Source organism: Cherax quadricarinatus, chromosome 98 (genome assembly GCF_038502225.1).
Source record: "Cherax quadricarinatus isolate ZL_2023a chromosome 98, ASM3850222v1, whole genome shotgun sequence".
Taxonomy (NCBI): domain Eukaryota; kingdom Metazoa; phylum Arthropoda; class Malacostraca; order Decapoda; family Parastacidae; genus Cherax; species Cherax quadricarinatus.
The window spans coordinates 4,188,302-4,209,384 of record NC_091389.1 but is presented as its reverse complement, the minus strand read 5'-3'; positions in this window follow the sequence as shown (position 1 = coordinate 4,209,384).

Sequence of the window (21,083 nt, the reverse complement as noted above, 5' to 3'; positions counted from 1 at the left end):
TTCATCAGTTCTATCATGCTTCTGAAGACCAATGTGAGACAAAATCCACAGAAGGTGCACTCTGATTCCACTGTCCACAATCCTACCATACCTGTGTCTGGCTTCTGACACAAGCATGACACACTTTATACTTAAGGAGTTGAGAGCATTTACGGATGATAATATTCAGTTACAATGAAAGTGTCAACTGTAGATACATAGATACATTTTTTGTGCAAGGAATATGGCAAACAGTTTTGTTTGAAGGGTAGAGGCCCAATTATTGATGCGTGCTCCAGTCTCTTTATGAGAGCCATCACTCTGTATGACAACAGCAGCACTACCAGCTGCACCAGTGGATTGAACAGAACCATCAACATCAATAATTTGAGTGTGTGCTGTGTGACTAAGTCATCAATACAGCTTAATGCATCCTGTTTGGCTTCAAAGCGAAGCTTTCGCTGTGATTTAAGAAGTGTTTTTTGGGGAATGGGAGGGATAGTGGCTCGGAATGGGGTAATATCCCATGGGGCAGGAAAGTGCCGCTGCTGCCTTACTTTACATTGATCATGTAGCTGGTTCATGAGGAAGGTCAGTTCTAATTTTTAATGATCCATCTGGAGGAGTGTTCACCAGTGCTGAGGAAAGTTTGGAGGGCTTCTATGGACTTGCCCGAGTATATTGACCCCACTGTGGATATTACATTCAGTAACACGATCTCAGATGCTTGTGATATCAAGTTCTTTCTGCATACTTAGAATTTTGGCAGTATGAGGGCATCCTAGGATGATCCTAATTGTTTCATTCTGCTATTTTTTCAGCCCTTCAAGTTTCCAGTCTGCCACAAAAGCAAGTAGCGGCACAACACTGGAAGCCAAGTTCCTATGCAAGAGGTTTTCACGATTTGACCTGTTGGTGTGCGAGCAAGGTAACATTTTTGAAGGGATTCAGGGAAAATTACTTAACCAGAATTGAGTCCTGGAGGTGCAAAATACAGTACCTACACTCATATACTAGTAATTGTAATTTAGTTTTGTTCCCAAAATGCCTTGCACGGTGGCCTGGTGGCTTAAGCTCCCGCTTCACACACGGAGGGCCCGGGTTCGATTACCGGCGGGTGGAAACATTTCGACAAGTTTCCTTACACCTATTGTCCTGTTCACCTAGCAGAAAATAGGTACCTGGGTGTTAGTCGACTGGTGTGGGTCGCATCCTGGGGGACATGATTGAGGACCCCAATGGAAATAAGTTAGACAGTCCTCGATGACGCACTGACTTTCTTGGGTTATCCTGGGTGGCTAACCCTCCGGGGTTAAAAATCCGAACGAAATCTTAAATTTATTACAAGCACCTAAAGTCAGTTCCTGATCAGCTGGGCTGTGGCTCGTATGTTGGTTTGCGTGCAGCCAGCAGCAACAGCCTAGTTGATCAGGCTCTGATCCACCAGGAGGCCTGGTCACAGACCGGGCCGCGGGGGCGTTGACCCCCGGAACTCTCTCCAGGTAAACTCCAGGTAAACAATAAGAGGCTTTCTATAAAATAGCTTATACATACATCAATCATCTTGTTTATTTTGTTTTGTCTGTGATATCAGTATACTTCTGACAAGACAGTGACTGACTGAATGATGGTTAAAGTGTCTTCCTCTTTTTAGGATGACCCTACCCTGGTGGGAGATAGCTGGTGTGTTAAAACAAAACACTGATAATATATGTCTGTTGTTATATGTATCTGTTAATAGTACCAGGAATCACCATCTCTGTTGTTAGGTATCGGTCCCAGGACCGAAACGTTTTCTAATAAATATGTTATAGTGTTTGCTTACGTGTCTTTCTAAACCATCTGTTAATAGTACCAGGAATCACCATCTCTGTTGTTAGGTATCGGTCCCAGGACCGAAACGTTTTCTAATAAATATGTTATAGTGTTTGCTTACGTGTCTTTCTAAACCATCTGTTAATAGTACCAGGAATCACCATCTCTGTTGTTAGGTATCAGACCAGGAATCATCACCCCTGTGTATCTGTTAATAGTACCAGGAATCACCATCTCTGTTGTTAGGTATCAGACCAGGAATCATCACCCCTGTAGTTTGGTCTTAGACCAGGAAACATCACCCCTGTAGTTTGGTCTCAGACCAGGAATCATCACTTCTGTAGTTTGGTCACTAGAGCATGAATCATCACCTCTGTAGCTTGGTCTCTAGACCAGGAATCATCACATCTGGATGCTGTAGAGGATAAACAAAATACAGATGTATACACAGACTTTGCAAAAGCTTTCGACAAGTGTGACCATGGTGTAATAGCACACAAAATGCGGGATAAAGGAATAACAGGAAAAGTTGGTAGATGGATCTACAACTTCCTGACAAATAGAACACAAAGAGTAATAGTAAACAGAGTAAAATCTGAGGCAACTATAGTGAAAAGTTCTGTTCCACAAGGCACAGTACTCGCTCCCATTCTATTCCTCATCCTCATATCTGACATAGACAGAGATGTAAGCCATAGCTCCGTGTCTTCCTTTGTGGATGACTCCTGGATTGCCATGACAGTGACCTCCATTGAGGACACTGCAAGACTTCAAGTGGACATCAACCAAATCTTCGAATGGGCTACTCAAAACAACATGAAGTTCAATGAAGAGAAATTTTGACTACTCAGATATGGAAAACTTAAGGAAATTAAAACTGTATCAGGGTATATGACAAATTGTAACCATACAATAGAGCAAAAATGTAATGTGAAGGACCTGGGAGTGATAATGTCAGAGGATCTCACCTTCAAAGACCACAATAATGTATCTACTGCATCTGCTAGGAAAATGATAGGATGGATGATGAGAACCTTCAAAACTAGGGACACCAAGCCCATGATGATTCTCTTCAAATTGCTCATTCTCTCTAGGCTGGAACACTGCTGTACTCTAACTGCCCCCTTCAAGGCAGGCAAAATTGCTGACCTGAAGAGCGTATAAATAACTTTCACTGCTCACATAAATACGATAAAGCACCTAAATTACTGGGAACGGTTGAAGGTCCCTGATCTGTATTTCCTGGAATGCAGGTGAGAGATACAAGATAATATACACTTGAAAAATCCTAGAGGGACTAGTACCAAACTTGCACACGAAAATCACTCCCCATGAAAGCAAAAGACTCGGTAGACGATGCAACATTCCCCCAATGAAAAGCAGGGGTGCCACCAGCAAGATAAGAGACAACACAATAAGTGTCAGGAGCCCAAGACTGTTCAACTGCCTCCCAGTATACATAAGGGGAATCACCAAAAAAAACCCTGGCTGTCTTCAAGACGGCACTGGACACACACCTAGAGTTAGTAACTGACCAACCAGGCTGTGGTTTATACGTCAGTTTCCATGTGGTCAACAGTAACAGCCTGGCTGATCAAACCCTGATACACCATGAGGCCTGGTCTCAGACCGAGCTGCGGGGGTGTTGACCCTTCAAACTTTCTCCAGGTATACTCCAGGTAAAACTCCAGGTAATCTGTAGCTTGGTCTCAGACCAGGAATAATCACCCCTGTAGCTTGGTCTCAGACCAGGAATCATCACCCCTGTAGCTTGGTCTCAGACCAGGAATCATCACCCCTGTAGCTTGGTCTTAGACCAGGAATCATCACCCCTGTAGCTTGGTCTTAGACCAGGAATCATCACCCCTGTAGCTTGGTCTTAGACCAGGAATCATCACCCCTGTAGCTTGGTCTTAGACCAGGAATCATCACCCCTGTAGCTTGGTCTTAGACCAGGAATCATCACCCCTGTAGCTTGGTCTCAGACCAGGAATCATCACCCCAGTAGCTTGGTCTTAGACCAGGAATCATCACCCCTGTAGCTTGGTCTTAGACCAGGAATCATCACCCCTGTAGCTTGGTCTTAGACCAGGAATCATCACCCCTGTAGCTTGGTCTTAGACCAGGAATCATCACCCCTGTAGCTTGGTCTTACATCAGGAATCATCACCCTTGTAGCTTGGTCTTAGACCAGAGAAATAAAACAAATATGAGAAATAATCTTATAACTTAATTATTATTGGCTAAATTATCATTATTTTAGATATATTATAGGCTTAGGCCTATAATAATCAGGTGACTGATACATTATAAATATATAATGAAGGCTGGTAATTATTATAGACCTAAGCGAAACACATTATAAATTATATAATAAAGGCAGGTAATGATTATAGACATAAATCTATAATAATCTGGTGCAAGATATATAAATTATAGAATAAAGGAAGGTAATTATTATAGGCCTCTGATATAGGCTCTGATCCACCAGGAGGCCTGGTCTCAGACCGGGCCGCGGGGGCGTTGACCCCCGGAACTCTCTCCAGGTAAACTCCAGGTAAATAACCAGGTGTAAGGTACAATATTATAAATAAATTATATAATAAAAGCTGGTAAATATAGGCCTAAGCTTATGTGTTTTTCTAAACCAGGCCTAAGGCTATAATGCGGTTTCAACTTCATTACAAATTATATAATAATATATAGTAATTATAAACCTGCAATTTACATTATAAGTAAATTATATAATAAAGGCGGATTATAGGCCTAAGCCAATAATAATCTGGTATAAGCAACATTGTATGTTAATTATCATAGGCCTATAATCAAGTTACATTATATAATAAAATGTTAATTATCATAGGCCTAAGCCTATAATTAGGTACGAAATGCAATAGTAAATAAAGGCAGATTATAGGCCTAAGCCAATAATAATTGGGCATAAGCAACATTATATGTTAATTATCATAGGCCTATAATCGTTACATTATAAATAAATTATATAATAAATAGGGGTAAATATAATTGTCTGTAAGTTAACATTAAGATGTTAAATAAGAGTTAACATTGGTTGTTGTGACTTATCTTACCTTGTGAGGTGAAGCTCCACACATATAACAATCTCTCTCAACATTAACACAACAAAAACACAACAAAAACACACAAAAACAAAGGAAATTTGCAGAAATTATCACCATGAATGTTGTTGTTCTTGTTGTTGTTGAGGCTATAAGGGCGAGTGACGACTTACTGCTGGTGTAATGTAATGTAATGTAATGTAAGGGCGAGTGACGACTTACTGCTGGTGTAATGTAATGTAATGTAATGTAATGTAAGGGCGAGTGACGACTTACTGCTGGTGTAATGTAATGTAATGTAATGTAAGGGCGAGTGACGACTTACTGCTGATGTAATGTAATGTAATGTAATGTAATGTAAGGGCGAGTGACGACTTACTGCTGGTGTAATGTAATGTAATGTAATGTAATGTAATGTAATGTAAGGGCGAGTGACGACTTACTGCTGGTGTAATGTAATGTAATGTAATGTAAGGGCGAGTGACGACTTACTGCTGATGTAATGTAATGTAATGTAATGTAAGGGCGAGTGACAACTTACTGCTGGTGTAATGTAATGTAATGTAATGTAATGTAATGTAAGGGCGAGTGACGACTTACTGCTGGTGTAATGTAATGTAATGTAATGTAAGGGCGAGTGACGACTTACTGCTGATGTAATGTAATGTAATGTAAGGGCGAGTGACGACTTACTGCTGGTGTAATGTAATGTAATGTAATGTAAGGGCGAGTGACGACTTACTGCTGGTGTAATGTAATGTAATGTAATGTAAGGGCGAGTGACGACTTACTGCTGGTGTAATGTAATGTAATGTAATGTAAGGGCGAGTGACGACTTACTGCTGGTGTAATGTAATGTAATGTAATGTAAGGGCGAGTGACGACTTACTGCTGGTGTAATGTAATGTAATGTAATGTAATGTAATGTAAGGGCGAGTGACGACTTACTGCTGGTGTAATGTAATGTAATGTAATGTAAGGGCGAGTGACGACTTACTGCTGGTGTAATGTAATGTAATGTAATGTAAGGGCGAGTGACGACTTACTGCTGGTGTAATGTAATGTAATGTAATGTAAGGGCGAGTGACGACTTACTGCTGGTGTAATGTAATGTAATGTAATGTAAGGGCGAGTGACGACTTACTACTGGTGTAATGTAATGTAATGTAATGTAAGGGCGAGTGACGACTTACTGCTGGTGTAATGTAATGTAATGTAATGTAATGTAATGTAATGTAATGTAATGTAATGTAAGGGCGAGTGACGACTTACTGCTGGTGTAATGTAATGTAATGTAATGTAAGGGCGAGTGACGACTTACTGCTGGTGTAATGTAATGTAATGTAAGGGCGAGTGACGACTTACTGCTGGTGTAATGTTTACCTGGAGTTTACCTGGAGAGAGTTCCGGGGGTCAACGCCCCCGCGGCCCGGTCTGTGACCAGGCCTCCTGGTGGATCAGAGCCTGATCAGCCAGGCTGTTGCTGCTGGCTGCACGCAAACCAACATACGAGCCACAGCCCGGCTGATCCGGAACTGACTTTAGGTGCTTGTCCAGTGCCAGCTTGAAGACTGCCAGGGGTCTGTTGGTAATCCCCTTTATGTGTGCTGGGAGGCAGTTGAACAGTCTCGGGCCCCTGACACTTATTGTATGGTCTCTTAACGTGCTAGTGACACCCCTGCTTTTCATTGGGGGGATGGTGCATCGTCTGCCAAGTCTTTTGCTTTTGTAGTGGGTGATTTTCGTGTGCAAGTTCGGTACTAGTCCCTCTAGGATTTTCCAGGTGTATATAATCATGTATCTCTCCCTCCTGCGTTCCAGGGAATACAGGTTTAGGAACCTCAAGCGCTCCCAATAATTGAGGTGTTTTATCTCCGTTATGCGCGCCGTGAAAGTTCTCTGTACATTTTCTAGGTCGGCAATTTCACCTGCCTTGAAAGGTGCTGTTAGTGTGCAGCAATATTCCAGCCTAGATAGAACAAGTGACCTGAAGAGTGTCATCATGGGCTTGGCCTCCCTAGTTTTGAAGGTTCTCATTATCCATCCTGTCATTTTTCTAGCAGATGCGATTGATACAGTGTTATGGTCCTTGAAGGTGAGATCCTCCGACATGATCACTCCCAGGTCTTTGACGTTGGTGTTTCGCTCTATTTTGTGGCCAGAATTTGTTTTGTACTCTGATGAAGATTTAATTTCCTCATGTTTACCATATCTGAGTAATTGAAATTTCTCATCGTTGAACTTCATATTGTTTTCTGCAGCCCACTGAAAGATTTGGTTGATGTCTGCCTGGAGCTTTGCAGTGTCTGCAATGGAAGACACTGTCATGCAGATTCGGGTGTCATCTGCAAAGGAAGACACGGTGCTGTGGCTGACATCCTTGTCTATGTCGGATATAAGGATGAGGAACAAGATGGGAGCGAGTACTGTGCCTTGTGGAACAGAGCTTTTCACCGTAGCTGCCTCGGACTTTACTCTGTTGACGACTACTCTCTGTGTTCTGTTAGTGAGGAAATTATAGATCCATCGACCGACTTTTCCTGTTATTCCTTTAGCACGCATTTTGTGCGCTATTACGCCATGGTCACACTTGTCGAAGGCTTTTGCAAAGTCTGTATATATTACATCTGCATTCTTTTTGTCTTCTAGTGCATTTAGGACCTTGTCGTAGTGGTCCAATAGTTGAGACAGACAGGAGCGACCTGTTCTAAACCCATGTTGCCCTGGGTTGTGTAACTGATGGGTTTCTAGATGCGTGGTGATCTTGCTTCTTAGGACCCTTTCAAAGATTTTTATGATATGGGATGTTAGTGCTATTGGTCTGTAGTTCTTTGATGTTGCTTTACTGCCCCCTTTGTGGAGTGGGGCTATGTCTGTTGTTTTTAGTAACTGTGGGACGACCCCCATGTCCATGCTCCCTCTCCATAGGATGGAAAAGGCTCGTGATAGGGGCTTCTTGCAGTTCTTGATGAACACAGAGTTCCATGAGTCTGGCCCTGGGGCAGAGTGCATGGGCATGTCATTTATCGCCTGTTCGAAGTCATTTGGCGTCAGGATAACACCGGATAGGCTTGTGTTAATCAAATTTTGTGGCTCTCTCATAAAAAATTCATTTTGATCTTCGACTCTCAGTCTGGTTAGCGGCTTGCTAAAAACTGAGTCATATTGGGACTTGAGTAGCTCACTCATTTCCTTGTTGTCATCTGTGTAGGACCCATCTTGTTTAAGTAGGGGCCCAATACTGGACGTTGTTCTCGATTTTGATTTGGCATAGGAGAAGAAATACTTTGGGTTTCTTTCGATTTCATTTATGGCTTTTAGTTCTTCCCGCGATTCCTGACTCCTAAAGGATTCTTTTAGCTTAAGTTCGATGCTTGCTATTTCTCTGACCAGTGTCTCCCTACGCATTTCAGATATATTGACCTCTTTTAGCCGCTCTGTTATTCTTTTCCGTCGCCTGTAAAGGGAGCGCCTGTCTCTTTCTGTTTTACATCTACTCCTCCTTTTTCTTAGAGGAATAAGCCTTGTGCATACATCGAGTGCTACCGAGTTAATCTGTACTAGGCATAAGTTGGGGTCTGTGTTGCTTAGTATATCTTCCCAGCTTATATCGGTTAGGACTTGGTTTACTTGGTCCCACTTTATGTTTTTGTTATTGAAGTTGAATTTGGTGAATGCTCCCTCGTGACTAATCTCATTATGTCGGTCTGGGGCTCCGCGCATACATGACTGAACCTCAATTATGTTGTGATCTGAGTATATTGTTTTTGATATGGTGATATTTCTTATCAGATCATCATTGTTAGTGAAGATGAGGTCTAGTGTATTCTCCAGTCTAGTAGGCTCTATTATTTGCTGGTTTAAATTGAATTTTGTGCAGAGATTTAAAAGCTCGCGTGAGTGTGAGTTTTCATCAGAGCTGCCTCCTGGTGTTATTACTGCAACAATATTATTTGCTATATTCCTCCATTTTAGGTGCCTTAAGTTGAAATCCCCCAGGAGCAAGATGTTGGGTGCAGGAGCTGGAAGGTTTTCCAGACAGTGGTCAATTTTTAACAGCTGTTCCTGGAATTGCTGGGATGTTGCATCCGGAGGCTTGTAGACTATCACAATGACTAGGTTTTGGTTCTCGACCTTTACTGCTAAAACTTCCACTACATCATTTGAGGCATTTAGCAGTTCTGTGCAAACAAGTGACTCTGCAATGTACAGGCCAACCCCCCCCCTTTTGCCTGTTCACTCTGTCACATCTGTATAGGTTGTAACCTGGGATCCATATTTCGTTGTCCAAGTGATCCTTTATGTGGGTCTCAGTGAAAGCCGCGAACATTGCCTTTGCCTCTGCAAGCAGTCCACGGATGAAAGGTATTTTGTTGTTTGTTGCTGGCTTTAGACCCTGTATATTTGCAAAGAAGAATGTTATCGGACTGGTGATATTGTTGGTACTGGGGGGGGATTTTTTTTCCGGCATTAGTATCTGTATCTGTCGGTTTGGAGTGGAGGCCATCGACTGTGGTTCCACTCCAGGAATGACTGGATTTGGTGTACGATTTCTGCCATTTCCTGCCAGTTTTTTTTCCTTCCTGGCACTAAAAAACCTCTCCCTCTTGAGTGGCTGTGGCTACCCAGGTTTTCCCATGGCCTGGATGTTTTGTATCTTTTTGTCCCCTTTAGATGGTATGCCTGGCAATTTAAGTTATAGCACAGTCTTTCCTGTACTGAAGAGGTACACAGTTCAGGGTGAAAAAGCTTACAGGAAGGGAGTTTGCATTTTCCTGTTGTCATATGGGCATGGCATTTCCTAGGGTGGTCATAGTTGCACGTCCCATCTGTTTTTCCAGATTTCCCATGCCAGCAGATACCGAGTGCATAGTATGTGCACAGGCTTGGTTTCCGTTTGCCTTGGGTTTCTGTGTCTGTATTCCCTGTTGGTGCATGTTTCCCTGTCTTACTTCTATCCTCCCTAGCACCAACAATGGAGCTCCCACCATTTGTTTTTGGTAATATATCCTCACTATTGCTAGTGGAGTCCTCTTGTTTGCTATTTCCTGCGGTATTTCTAGTTTGCAATATTGGTTTTATCTTATCTTTGACTACACTTGTTTCCCTACTATGGCTCCTGTCCCCTATGCGGTCATTCATATGTATTCCTTCCTGCGTATAATTCCCGACTACCTGGACAAAATCTCCAGCTTCACCATTACTGTCTCCCAGGACAGCATCTCCAGCTTCCCCATTACTGTCTCCCAGGACAGCATCTCCAGCTTCACCATTACTGTCTCCCAGGACAGCACCTCCAGCTTCACCATTACTGTCTCCCAGGACAGCACCTCCAGCTTCCCCATTACTGTCTCCCAGGACAGCACTATCAGCCCCCCATTTACTGACTACCAGGACATCATCTCCAGCCTTACAGTTTCTGACTACATGGCCAGTATCAAGGGCAGTACCATTCAGCCCGGACTTTTTATGTTCCCATCTGTTGTAGAAAGCTTCCAGGTTTTCTATGAAAGCAGCTTTGATGTTGACCTCTTTTAATACCCTTGTGATTTTAGTCCACAGATTTATCTCATTTGGGCATACCCAAAAACACTTCCCTGTTTTAATACTGCTTGTAGCTAGTTCTTGGATATCTGCACAAGGGGCGTGACACCAATTTCCACAGAAATGACAATTTATGCATGTGGAAGCCCGTTTGTTTGACTGACCACAGACTACACACAGCTTCATAATGATTTGAATGGTTGATTTACTGCAATTCTACTAGCAACCTCTTGAATATTCTATTAATAACCTGCTAGGTGGTGCACAACGAAACCGTTTGAAACCAGTCCAGGGTTCGGACCAGTCAAGGGTTCGGACCAGTCAAGGGTTTGGACCAGTCTATCTGATCTGATCAGTGGGTCACTTATTTAAACCATACTGGTCGGTGATTTGAGCTAACACATGAAGGATCTACTGGAAATTATCTACCCGAGTAATATGTGATTTGATTGATACAAAAGTATAACTTGCGTGTTGAAGAGCCGGTGACTGCTGGCACTCCTACAATGACGAACGGTCGAGCCTCCACCTTTGTTTATCAATCTCTGTATCTAGCTTCTCTATTTTTTTTTTCCGTCTCCACCACAATAAATGCTATATTATCACTATAGTTGACTGGTGCAAATTTTGGAGGAAGGGCGCTTTTTCTGTAGTAATAATTGCTTCTCGTTGTGTATATTGCGACCGCTGGTAACTACAGGTTATATGAAATTCACAGTATACGTCTGGTATTTCAAGAAAAAGAAACTAATGAAAGTCACTCCACTTCACTAAGTACCATTATAATACTGGTTAGTTGCTACTACAACACTGTATTCTGCTATTCACTGGTATCACTAGATTATATGCGAGTACACTAGCAGGCCAGGAAGATTATTAAAAACAGCTGACCTGTGGTAAGTTTCTGGCGACTTCTGGCACCTGCCTCTATAGGCTTATCACTTCATTTACAAATTCACCTGTTTTCAAATGACACTTTAGCCTTTATCATCAATATACTAGGGAGCCACTGTAGTATACACTATACACTATGTATACTCAATGCTTTCAGGGAGACTTTCTTTCCTCTGACACAAAGTTCAATATTATTATTTTTCCACACGGGACAGGCCTATGATTCCCCTCTGGCAGTAAACTCTGCTAGGAAGTGCACACTAATTCTCCTTTTTTTACTCAGTATATAATGTTTTCCGCCCAAGATTGGTTCCAGGCGCTAGAGGGATGTATAGTATAGGATTGATGACACAAATTAAAGTTCTAGCACGTAAGAGCGACCGTGTAATGTAATGTAATGTAATGTAAGGGCGAGTGACGACTTACTGCTGGTGTAATGTAATGTAATGTAATGTAAGGGCGAGTGACGACTTACTACTGGTGTAATGTAATGTAATGTAATGTAAGGGCGAGTGACGACTTACTGCTGGTGTAATGTAATGTAATGTAATGTAAGGGCGAGTGACGACTTACTGCTGGTGTAATGTAATGTAATGTAATGTAAGGGCGAGTGATGACTTACTGCTGGTGTAATGTAATGTAATGTAATGTAAGGGCGAGTGACGACTTACTGCTGGTGTAATGTAATGTAATGTAAGGGCGAGTGACGACTTACTGCTGGTGTAATGTAATGTAATGTAATGTAAGGGCGAGTGACGACTCACTGCTGGTGTAATGTAATGTAATGTAATGTAAGGGCGAGTGACGACTTACTGCTGGTGTAATGTAATGTAATGTAATGTAAGGGCTAGTGACGACTTACTGCTGGTGTAATGTAATGTAATGTAAGGGCGAGTGACGACTTACTACTGGTGTAATGTAACATAATGTAATGTAAGGGCGAGTGACGACTTACTGCAGTGTAATGTAATGTAATGTAATGTAAGGGCGAGTGACGACTTACTGCTGGTGTAATGTAATGTAATGTAAGGGCGAGTGACGACTTACTACTGGTGTAATGTAATATAATGTAATGTAAGGGCGAGTGACGACTTACTGCTGGTGTAATGTAATGTAATGTAAGGGTGAGTGACGACTTACTGCTGGTGTAATGTAATGTAATGTAAGGGCGAGTGACGACTTACTGCTGGTGTAATGTAATGTAATGTAAGGGCGAGTGACGACTTACTGCTGGTGTAATGTAATGTAAGGGTGAGTGACGACTTACTGCTGGTGTAATGTAATGTAATGTAAGGGCGAGTGACGACTTACTGCTGGTGTAATGTAATGTAAGGGTGAGTGACGACTTACTGCTGGTGTAATGTAATGTAATGTAAGGGCGAGTGACGACTTACTGCTGGTGTAATGTAATGTAATGTAATGTAAGGGCGAGTGACGACTTACTGCTGGTGTAATGTAATGTAATGTAATGTAAGGGCGAGTGACGACTTACTGCTGGTGTAATGTAATGTAATGTAATGTAAGGGCGAGTGACGACTTACTGCTGGTGTAATGTAATGTAATGTAATGTAAGGGCGAGTGACGACTTACTGCTGGTGTAATGTAATGTAATGTAATGTAAGGGCGAGTGACGACTTACTGCTGGTGTAATGTAATGTAATGTAATGTAATGTAATGTAATGTAATGTAAGGGCGAGTGACGACTTACTGCTGGTGTAATGTAATGTAATGTAATGTAATGTAATGTAAGGGCGAGTGACGACTTACTGCTGATGTAATGTAATGTAATGTAATGTAAGGGTGAGTGACGACTTACTGCTGGTGTAATATAATGTAATGTAATGTAATGTAATCTAATGCAATGTAATCTAATGTAATGTAGTCTAATATATTGTAATGTAATCTGATGTAATGTGATGTACTCTAACGTAATGTAATGTAGTCTAGTGTAATGTAATCTAATGTAATGTAATCTAATGTAATATAACCTAATGCAATGTAATATAATGTAATGTAGTCTTAGGCAATGCAATGTAATGTAATGTAATGTAATGTAATGTAAGGGCTAGTGACGACTTACTGCTGGTGTAATATAATGTAATGTAATGTAATGTAATCTAATGCAATGTAATCTAATGTAATGTAGTCTAATATATTGTAATGTAATCTGATGTAATGTGATGTACTCTAACGTAATGTAATGTAGTCTAGTGTAATGTAATCTAATGTAATGTAATCTAATGTAATATAACCTAATGCAATGTAATATAATGTAATGTAGTCTTAGGCAATGTAATGTAATGTAATGTAATGTAATGTAATGTAATCTAATGTAATGTAATGTAAGCAATGTAACGTAAGCAATGTAATGTATTCTAATGTAATGTAATGTAAGTAATGGAATGAAATGTAATGTAATATAAGTAATAAAATCATAGCACGGGTGGGTTAGAACCCGCGGTCAGAGAGTCATAAAACTCCAGACCGATGCGTTCACCACTGGACCAGCTGCTACAACAAGATTTATCCAACTAGGTATATTTGTACACCATATGAAGGTTAGTATAGGCCACCACTGTGACCACAAATGCAAGATTTTTACAGACGAATCTCCAGCTAGTGTGGCCCTGACGAACTCTAGCTCAAGTCCCCTCAAAGCCGTCAACATGACTGATGAAATCGTAATGATACAACTGCAAACAAACCATACCATGGGTGGAGTTAGAACCCATGGTCACAGAGTCACGGCCACGCTAGCTGGAGATTCGTCTGTAAGAACTTACATTTGTGGTCACAGTGGTGGCCTATGCTAACCTTTCTATGGTGTATAAATGTACCTAATTGAGTGAATCTTATTGTAGCAGCTGGTCCAGTGGTTAACACGTCGGTCTGGAATTTTATGACTCTCCAACCGAGGGTTCTAACCCCATCCATGGTATGATTTGTTGGCAACCATGTCATCATGATTTCGTGAGTAAAGTAGAGCATGTAAGGTATCAAACCTGCCCCTACTATCGCAAATCTTCGAAAAAATAATTCACAAACACGTCTGCTCCTACTTCGTATCCCACAACATACTCACCTTTGTCAATTTGGATTTAGACTGAAAAAAAGTACTAATGATAGTGTTATATATATATGCTTGAACTAATATATTCTGCGTTTGAAAAAACTGAATTTTCCCTGGGACTTTTCATAGACTTATGAGAAACTTTTGATACAGTTGACTGTGACCTTATGCACCTAAATTTTGAATATTACGGGGTTAGAGGACTCTCTTTCGATTACCTAAAATATTATATTAGCAATACCTGGAGTATACCTGGAGGGGGCTCCAGGGGTCAACGCCCCCTGCGGCCTGGTCTGCAACAACCAGGCCTTGACCCAGTAAGTATACACAAATGGAGCTAACTCCACTACACAACGTGTTCTTGTTGGAGTCCCACAGGGAAGCGTCCTTGGTCTATTTCTCTTTCTCATTTACATCAATGACCTCCCAAATGCATTTAATCTCCCTAAACCCATTTTATTTGCAGATTACACAACTTATGTCTTCTCTCACCGAAACCCAACCATACCAACAGACAAAGCAAATCTCCACCCTGTCTGCAGTCTCAAATTTCAGACACACATACAGCATATTACCAAGAAAGTCTCCAAAACAGTAGGCATCCTCTCAAAGATACGGTATTATGTACCCCAATCAGCTCTTCTAGCTCTGTATTACTCTCTCATTTACCTCTACTTCAGCTATGGTATTTGTGCATGGGGATCAACCACAGCAAATTCCCTTAAGCCTTAAATAACTCAGCAAAAAGTTGCAGTGCAATTGATTACTAACTCCTGCATTAGACAACACACCTCACCTCTTTTCAAGAGTCTTAACTTCCTTAATATACAAAACATTCACTTTTATTATTGTGCCTGCTACATACACAGACCACTATAATGTAAACCCTCCTCTCAAACTCCTCCTTGATAACTATAACAGAGCACACGGCCAAGAAGCCAGGCCAGGAGCTGAGTCTCGACCCTTGCAACCACAATTACGTGAGTACACAGATCAGTCTTCGATATCCCTCATGTCTCCCTATGCAAAAATGCTAAGCAGGTAAAAGGTCCGAAGATTTGGAATACAATACCAGAACACATTAAAGGACCTCTGTCTGCAAATCAGTTTAAGGCAGGTGCCCCGTAGCTCGATTGATAGCGCACTCACCTCACACACTGAGGTGCAGGGTTCGAATCTCCTTCGGTACGGCTGGGAAACATTAGGGACGTGTTTCCTTAAGACACCTGCTGTCCCTGTCACCCAGTAGTAGTAATGGGTACCAGGGTGTTAGTGGACTGGTGTGGGTCACATTCTGGGTGTTAGTGGACTGGTGTGGGTCACATTCTGGGTGTTAGTGGACTGGTGTGGGTCACATCCTGAGTATTAGTGGACTGGTGAGGGTCACATCCTGGGTACTCACCTAATTGTACTCATCTAATTGTGGTTGCAGGAGTCGAGACTCAGCTCCTGGCCCCGCCTCTTCACTGATCGCTACTGGGTCCACTCTCTCTCTCTCTCTGCTTCCTGAGCTTTGTCATACCTCTTCTTAAAACTATGTATGGTTCCTGCCTCCACTACTTCACTTGCTAGGCTATTCCACTTGCTGACAACTCTATGACTGAAGAAATACTTCCTAACGTCCCTGTGACTCGTCTGAGTCTTCAGCTTCCAGTTGTGACCCCTTGTCCCTGTGTCCCCTCTCTGGAACATCCTATCTCTGTCCACCTTGTCTATTCCCCGCAGTATCTTGTATGTCGTTATCATGTCTCCCCTGACCCTTCTGTCCTCCAGTGTCGTCAGTCCGATTTCCCTTAACCTTTCCTCGTACGACATTCCCTTGCGCTCTGGGACTAGCCTTGTTGCAAACCTTTGTACTTTCTCTAACTTCTTGACGTGCTTGACCAGGTGTGGGTTTAGACTGGTGCTGCATACTCCAGTATGGGCCTAACATACACAATGTACAATGTCTTGAACGATTCCTTATTAAGGTATCGGAACGCTATTCTCAGGTTTGCCAGGCGCCCGTATGCTGCAGCAGTTATTTGGTTGATGTGTGCCTCCGGTGATGTGCTCGGTGTTATGGTCACCCCAAGGTCTTTCTCCCTGAGTGAGGTCTGTAGTCTTTGTCCACCTAGCCTATACTCTGTCTGCGGTCTTCTTTGCCCCTCCCCAATCTTCATGACTTTGCATTTGGCTGGATTGAATTCGAGAAGCCAGTTACTGGACCACATGTCCAGCCTGTCCAGGTCTCTTTGCAGTCCTGCCTCATCCTCGTCCGATTTAATTCTTCTCATCAACTTCACGTCATCTGCGAACAGGGACACTTCAGAGTCTATTCCTTCCATCATGTCGTTCACATGTATCAAAAATAGCACTGGTCCTAGAACTGACCCCTGTGGGACCCCGCTCGTAACAGGCGCCCACTGTGATACCTCTTCACGTACCATGACTCGTTGCTGCCTCCCTGTCAGGTATTCCCTTATCCATTGCAGTGCCCTCCATTTTACATTCGCCTGATCCTCCAGCTTCTGCACTAATCTCTTGTGGGGAACTGTGTCAAAGGCCTTCCTGCAGTCTAGGAAAACGCAATCTACCCACCCCTCTCTCTCGTGTCTTACTTCTGTTACCTTGTCATAAAACTCCAGGAGGTTTGTGATACAAGATTTGCCTTCCATGAACCCATGCTGGTTTTCATTTATAATCTTGTTCCTTTCCAGGTGTTCGACCACTCTCCTCCTGATAATCTTCTCCATGACTTTGCACACAATACATGTCAGAGACACAGGTCTGTAGTTTAGTGCCTCGTTTCTGTTTCCTTTCTTAAATATGGGGACTACATTAGCTGTCTTCCATTTCTCAGGTAGTTGCCCAGTTTCAAGGGATGTGTTGAAGATTGTGGTTAGAGTCACGCACAGCATCTCTGCTCTTTCTCTAAGGACCCATGGGGAGATGTTGTCCGGTCCCATCGCCTTTGAGGTGTCAAGGTCACTTAAGAGCTTCTTCACCTCCTCCTCAGTTGTTCGTATTTCATCCAACACTTGTTAGATAAGATAAGATAAGATTTCGTTCGGATTTTTAACCCTGGAGGGTTAGCCACCCAGGATAACCCAAGCAAGTCAGTGCGTCATCGAGGACTGTCTAACTTATTTCCATTGGGGTCCTTAATCTTGTCCCCCAGGATGCGACCCACACCAGTCGACTAATACCCAGGTACCTATTTGCTGCTAGGTGAACAGGACAACAGGTGTAAGGAAACATGTCGAAATGTTTCCACCCACCGGGAATCGAACCCGGGCCCTCCGTGTGTGAAGCGGGAGCTTTAGCCACCAGGCCACCGGGCCACCCTCTTGATGTTCCCTTCTGTGCTGTCTTCCCGCAGCCCTTCCTGTCTCTACTGTAAAAACTTCCTTAAATCTCCTGTTCAGCTCCTCACATACCTCCTGATCATTTCTTGTGAGTTCTCCACCTTCTGTCCTTAATCTGATCACCTGGTCTTTGACTGTTGTCTTCCTCCTGATGTGGCTATACAACAGTTTCGGGTAAGTCTTGATTCTCGATGCTATGTCATTTTCATACTGTCGCTGGACCTCCCTCCTTACCTGTGCATACTCATTCCTGGCTCTTTGACTGATCTCCCTATTTTTGTGTGTTCTCTGCCTTCTGTACTTTTTCCATTCTCTATTGCACTTTGTTTTTACCTCCTTACACCGTCGGGTAAACCAGGGGCTCGTTCTGGTCTTCCCGTTGTTACTGTTGCCCTTGGGAATAAACCTTTCCACTGCCTCCTTGCATTTTGTTGTTACATATTCCATCATTTCATTTACTGGCTTTCCTGCCAGTTCTCTGTCCCACTGGACCTCCCGTAGGAAGTTCTTCAACCCTATGTAGTCCCCTCTTTTATAGTCAGGCTTTTCCCATTCAACTCCTGTTATTGGGGATTAGTGTGGACGGTTACAAAGCATGGCTTGCTTCTGCAGTGTTTTAAAAATTGAGGTTGGAGAGTTGAAGGAGGAGGTCTTGCTTCTCCAGGAGGAGATTAGGAGGCTGAAGGTCCACCTCAATGGGTCTGGGAGAGAGTGTGAGGTGGCTGGAGTTGTGGGGAATGAGGCTTCTAGCAGCGAGGTGCAGTCTGTCTCTCGCTGTGAGGAGGCTGTAGTTGGGGAGGCAGCAACGGCTACCAGCAGTGAGGTGCAGCCCAGCACCTGCTACAAGTGGCGAGTAGTTCACAGTAATGGAAGGCGCATCAGAGTAAGGAAAGTTAAGAGTGAAGATCTGAAGGTAGGAAATCGCTTCTCTGTTCTTCAGGATGAATGTACTTCAGTGGCCAGTGAAGGTAAGGGTACTACTGCCCCTGCTAATGGAGGTAAGCGCATTCTTGTGGTTGGTGACTCTCAGGTAAGATACATTGACCGTGCTTTTTGTAATAGGAATAAGAAGATGAGAGATAGAGTGTGCTTCCCTGGAGCTGGTGTTGGGGACATTGTCAACAGGCTGGATAATATCATGTCAAGTAATGGGAGCAAGCCCATTATCTGTCTCAGTGCTGGTGGAAATGATATTGGGAAGGGTAGGAGAGAAGAGCTGCTAGATAAGTACAGGTCAGCTATAGATTTCATTAAGTCTAAGGGAGGGATCCCAATCATATGTAGCATCTTGCCTAGAAGGGGAGTAGGAAATGAATGGTTGTCTAGGGCAATTGGTGTAAATTGCTGGCTAGACAGATACTGCAAGGAACTTGCAATCCCATTCATTGACAACTGGAACAACTTTTATGGCAAACATGATATGTATGCAAGGGATGGGGTACATCTCTCGGGGGCAGGGGTGGTAGCACTTGCAGACTCGATTGAGAAGGCCATTGGTGAAATGCCTATGATTTTAAACTGATGGAAGATAGAGGTATGGGTGTGTGTGGGAAACAAGCAGGTTGCAACACTTGGGTTGGAAACAGTAAATGTATAAAAGGCATTCAGCATGAAGTTATAAATAAAGACAATAGATCAGGTCAGCAAACAAAGGGGGACAGCAGAGGGCAGCAAGGGACTAGCTCCCTTAAGGTTTACTATACTAATAGCAGGAGTGTAAGAAATAAGATAGATGAGCTAAGATTAATTGCAAGTGCAGGAGACATAGATATTATTGCTATAACAGAGACCTGGCTCAATCTGAAAGATAGAGAGATGCCCTCTGAATGTCACATACAAGGCTATAAATTATTCCACACTGACAGGGTCAACAGGAAAGGTGGTGGAGTAGCGATGTATGTCAGAGACAATTTAAATTGTTGTGTTAGACAAGATATTAAATTAGAAGCGTCAGCCACTGAATCTGTTTGGTTACAGCTTCTCGAGGGCCGAGAAAAACTAATTTTGGGTGTGATTTACAGGGCCCCAAATCTTGATAGGGAGTGCAGTAAACTTCTATGGGACGAAATTCGTAAGGCATCTACATACGAAAATGTTGTGCTAATGGGAGATTTCAACTATAGACAGATTGACTGGAGCAATTTGACAGGAAATTTAGAGTCAGGTGACTTTCTTGATACGATCCAGGATTGTTTTCTAAAACAGTTTGTGACAGAGCCAACTAGGGGAAATAACCTCCTTGACTTGGTTCTTGCCAGTAGGGAAACACTAATTAATAATCTTGAGGTTAATGATGAGCTTGGGGAAAGTGATCACAAATCACTCAGTTTTAATATATCATGGAATTCCCCTAATAATGGCAATCAAGTCTCCGTCCCTGACTTTCGCTTGGCTGATTTCATAGGACTGAAAAATTACTTAGGTAGGCTGAACTGGAATGACCTGACTAAGGGTCAGGTAGGTGGTGATGGTTGCCGATATGATGTTTTCCAGGGCATAGTTCTAGCTGCTCAGTCAAATTATGTTCCAAATAGGGAAATCAGATCAAACAAAAATGATCCTAAATGGATGAACAATAGATTAAAATATCTGATTGGTCAAAAGAGAGGCATATATAGGCAAATCAAAAGAGGAGAGGGGCAATTGAGAAATCGATATATTCAGTTAAAGAGAGAAATAAAAAAGGGAATTAGAAAAGCAAAAAGAGATTATGAGGTTAAAGTTGCAAGAGAATCGAAGACTAACCCAAAAGGATTCTTTCAGGTATACAGAAGTAAGATCAGGGACAAGATAGGCCCACTCAAAAGTTCCTCGGGTCAGCTCACTGACAGTGATAAGGAAATGTGTAGAATTTTTAACACATACTTCCTCTCAGTTTTTACACAGGAGGATACCAGCGATATTCCAGTAATGATAAATTATGTAGAACAGGACGATAATAAACTGTGTACTATTAGGGTCACAAGTGACATGGTCCTTAGGCAAATAGATAAATTAAAACCTAACAAATCCCCAGGCCCTGATGAACTGTATGCAAGGGTTCTAAAGGAATGTAAAGAGGAGCTTAGCACACCTTTGGCTAATCTTTTCAACATATCACTACAAACTGGCATGGTGCCAGATAAGTGGAAAATGGCAAATGTGATACCTATTTTCAAAACAGGTGACAGGTCCTTAGCTTCGAACTATAGACCAATAAGCCTAACCTCCATAGTGGGAAAATTTATGGAATCAATAATTGCCGAGGCAGTTCGTAGCCACCTTGAAAAGCATAAATTAATCAACGAATCTCAGCATGGTTTTACAAAGGGGCGTTCCTGCCTTACGAATTTATTAACTTTTTTCACTAAGGTATTT